This window comes from Mirounga angustirostris, unplaced genomic scaffold, assembly GCF_029215605.1.
Source record: "Mirounga angustirostris isolate CCGP_5_RB_7025 unplaced genomic scaffold, mMirAng1.0.hap1 SCAF_5, whole genome shotgun sequence".
Taxonomy (NCBI): Eukaryota; Metazoa; Chordata; class Mammalia; order Carnivora; family Phocidae; genus Mirounga; species Mirounga angustirostris.
In genome coordinates this window covers 79,238,318-79,242,675 of record NW_026991713.1, presented here as the reverse complement: position 1 = coordinate 79,242,675, position 4,358 = coordinate 79,238,318, and the positions used below count along the sequence as shown (strand labels likewise).

Below are 4,358 nucleotides of genomic sequence, written 5' to 3'. Positions count from 1 at the left end.
TGGTTTCCTATGATGGGCCCCAGATTCTAGCCAAAGTCACTGGGCGAATGAAAAGAGTGGATGTGTGTTATCGAAGCCATGTGTTACCAGCAAGCACACAAGTCCTAGAGGGGAATGTTGTAAAATCACAGCCTGTGGGTTAGCAGTTATCCACCACCTCCCCCATTAAGGATAACTTTGCCTTTCCACCTTATCTAAAGGAGAGTTAACAGGTAGATGACGATGTATTGTCACAGCTCAGCAAACATGGTTTTCCCTACCTCCCAAAGTGTGAAAGAATAGAGACAAAGCATACTCTTAATCCCCTTTCTTTTTCTTCTCTATCCCATTAATCAAATCACTACATCTATAAATCTGATTGAAAAACAATGTTGATCATACTTTATTTCTAATGGGTTACAGACCATAACACTGCCACTTCCTATTTTTTTTTTTAAGGAGGATCCACACCCAGGGTAGAGCCCAACACAGGGCTTGAACTCATGACCCTGAGATCAAGACCTGAGCTGAGATCAAGAGTCGGACACCTAATTGACTGAGCCACCCAGGCGCCCCTCTGGTATGTATTAATTACAAACAAATGTCCTTGGTTTAAATAGTATTTTAAAGGTAAACCATTTCTAGGATTCTTAAGGACATTACTCAATTTATCTTTTATTTTATAAATTAGATGATGGTATTACTCAATTTATCTTTTATTTTATAAATTAGATGATGGTATTCCTATTTCATTCTTACTTTTTACTTTTTTTTTCATTTTAACAGTTTTTATTTAAAGTCACATATAAGATTACTTTATTCCTGCATTTTCTCAATTGCTTCTTCCTTTAATTTGCCCTTTTCCTTTCCTACTTGGTGAGATTTGGCTTTATGTTCAGGAGCTTTTGCAGTCTTTGTCCAGTTACAGTCTAGTGCTAACCACCTTGCTAGGATGAATGCCCACATGGACAGGTGTGCTACTCGCCTTCTCTCGCTGTACTTGTTCAATGACATTTCTTCCTGTAAACCTGGACAACTTCGCCAATTTGCTGACCTTTGTGGTGTCCTTGCACAACCTGTATTCATCATCCTTTCGGATGGGCATGGATCAAATGTTCTAGTTCTGTCTCAGCTCTTTGGAAAGAGGGGAAGACATAGTCTTCCCACAAATGTGGGGAAGTGCATTGAAATGCCTTTTACAGTTCTTGCTATGGTCAGAAATCACAAAGGGATTGAACTTCATTTTGGCTGCTAGCACTTCCTTAATTTTTACCTTATTTCTTTTTTTTTATTATTTATTTATTTGACAGAGAGAGACACGGTGAGAGAGGGAACACAAGCAGGGGGAGTGGGAGAGGGAGAAGCAGGCTTCCCGCTGAGCAGGGAGCCTGATGCGGGGCTCGATCCCAGGACCCTGGGACCATGACCTGAGCTGAAGGCAGACACCTAATGACTGAGCCACCCAAGAGCCCCAATTTACTTTTTTCCTAAGATTTATTTTTATTTTAGAGACAGAAAGAGAGTGCACATGTGCATGAGCAGGAGGAGGGGTAGAGGGAGAGGAGGAGGGAAAGAATCTCAAGCAGACCCCCTGCAGAGCGCAGAGCTCTATGCGGGCCAGGATCTCACGACCCTGAGACCATGACCCCAAGCCCATGACCTGAGCCAAAATCAAGAGTTGGATGCTCAACCAATTGAGCCACCCAGGCCCCCCTTTAATTTTTACTTTTAAATGCAAGTATAAGCTCCCAGCCTTTGGGAGGATTGGATGCATGTAGATTAGGCTCTTGACCTTTTTGACTCTCCTTTCCTGAGATCATTGCTCAAATGGAGCCCCCTCTGACAACCTTTTACCATCCCTACCCCCACAGGGTCAATCCCATAGCATCCTAACAAACCCGGAGTCCAGAGGAAAGGAAAACGGGGAGTGCATTTCTCAGGTATGCATGACTATTTATATAGAGTACGCCTCCATTATTTATGGTTTGAAAGAAACCAGCTGCAATGTGAAATCCTTCTGTATAATAAACACTGTTAATAACCAACTCCTAGAAATGACTAACTTGTGGAAAGAAGAACAGTTAAGCCAATTAAATACCACCTTCATGACAAATAATAAAGATTGCTTCCCTAAAGAAAACATCCACATTTCAAGTAGTTTAATAGGATAGAATTTTAAAAGAACACTTTTTGAACAGATAATAGGAGAGAAAAAACGTCTAGTAGACAAGAGCGTTCTCTAGGGGTATAACATCCAGTTGATCATAAGCTGAATACATTTCATTTACTTTTCACAGGGTTCTTTCATAGGATTGCTAGATCAGTAAGACTGCTTTCCTTTCTCAAATTACAGCAATAATGCCAAGCTTTAGTGTCCTATTGCATGCTATACATTTTTGTTGCTAAATTACATAAGAAATGTTGATATTTTTCTTACTCTCCTGTGCATCATCTTGGGCCTCTTCTCTCTTTCTCAGCCTCACGCCTTTTCTTGCTAGAAGCCCTGGTTTATATAAAAACTGCCAGCTCGCTGCCTAATTTTACAAAGGAGAAAACAAAAAACTTAATTAGAAATAAAATAACAAACTCTAAATGGCTCTCATTGGAGCTTTCCTTCTTTAACATAAAAAGACGTAGGCTAATCACTTCATTTCTCTTGAATTTTCTATCTTTTTACAAAAGAGTGTTTTTCTGTACCTCCTCTTCTCATTTCACAGGAAATGTCTCCACACAAAGATTATATTTTCTATCAGTTGGTCTGCCTTGATTGGGTTCAACCCAGGTGGGTGGCTTTTTCTTTTTTTTTTTTGCAGAAGTTCAAATTGAGTACTGGCTTCTCTCACACAGAAACCACAAGTCTCAGTTTCTCCTAAGTTGAGGCAAAATGATTCTCCCCATCTTATCAGTGTTTTTCTGACAAACTTAGTATTTCGTGATCTTTCTGTTTCATAAACTTGACCATGCTAGTTATCATGAACCCACTGAATTGGCCAAAGCCTACCGGTATTACCTGTATGTGTCACGACGTAATTTCTGCCAAGAGGCTACTGTGTTCAGGGATATCTTGAACAGATGAATGCAACCTTTTATTTGTAACAGGTGCTCCTCTCTGTTACTAGTGGAAACAGTTTTAAGACCCATGTGAGTTTCCATGCTTGGCCCAGATTCATCCCAACAGTGTCATCCACTGGTGAGCCCCAAATGCCTGATCCTAGAATCTTTCCCAAGTCAGTGGGAATAATATGATTAGGGTGCCTGCTCTAAAATACCTCCTGCAGGAACCTTCCAAAATCTCTCTGGAGAAGGCATTTGGAGAAATTGTAAGACACTAGCGTGGGAGAGCTCCTTAACCCGAGACCAGACGTGACAACCTCAGTTCAGATCCTGGTTTTGCCACTTATAACTGTGTGACTTTGGACACGTTACTTAACCTCTCTGTGCCTCAGTTTCTTCATGGACTAGTTATTCACTGTCCTTTTGCCCCATACTGAGCCCCATGGCGACTGACACTTCAAGTCTATATCACCGAGACTCCCTTGATGTCAGGCTTCTAGTTGTTTCAGTCAAAGGGAAATTGGAAGGTGGGAGGGGGTATTAGAGTATTTGTTCCTCCAATAGCTCACTAACCCCCGAGCTGTTCTCTTCACCTGCCACCCCCACCTCCACACCCTGGGTCTCTGGCCACATCCTTCCATGACTGCAGATGGTTTCTTAGAGCAGCTTTTCCGAGAATAGCTCTTCAGGCTCTGGTTACACCATTTCCTTGCTTGTCCTTTCAGCCTGTGAGTGGGAACAGCTTCCAACTGCAGCTAGTTTGCTGGGTGCCTCAATATCCCTGATTGATTCCCTTAAATCTGCCTACACATCTGCAAATAGTTTCTTCTTTAACTTCTCTTCAGAATTCCATCTGTGCATGCCTCCTCTTTCTTGCTGGAGCCTTGACTAACACATCTTATAGGACTGTTCTAAGGATTAAATAAATTACTACATATAAAGGACTTAGAACAGCACAGGGAGCAGATTCAAGGCTATATATCAGCTGTTGTTACCACTAAGGCCACCTTGTCTTCCTTTCTTGTCAGTCCTGGGAGACACACCACTCAGGTTGCCAAACAGGTGGGAGTCCTTGCTCTAGAAAGCCTCAGGCATCTGGAGGTCCTTCACCAACTTCCCTCCAAGAAGACATTAGCACGGGCCTGGGTGGTAAAGCTAGAACGAAACTGGCTCAGGTACAGATGGGAAAATCAACAGGCAGGGGCAGGGGAGGAGCCCGAGGAGCATCAGAGGGTCTGAACACGTAAACTCAGTAATTCTGGCAAGACCTGGGCTCCAGCAATTGAAAGAAGAGTCTTTGTTTGAGAGGCTACTTCGAGGGTAGG

At 42.4% G+C, this 4,358-nt stretch overlaps 1 pseudogene; it reads right to left on the bottom strand.

Moving 5' to 3' along the window:
* Positions 1-687: 687 nt before the first annotated feature.
* On the bottom strand, positions 688-1,222 carry LOC135364336 (large ribosomal subunit protein uL24-like; annotated as a pseudogene).
* Between the last annotated feature and the right edge of the window lie 3,136 nt (positions 1,223-4,358).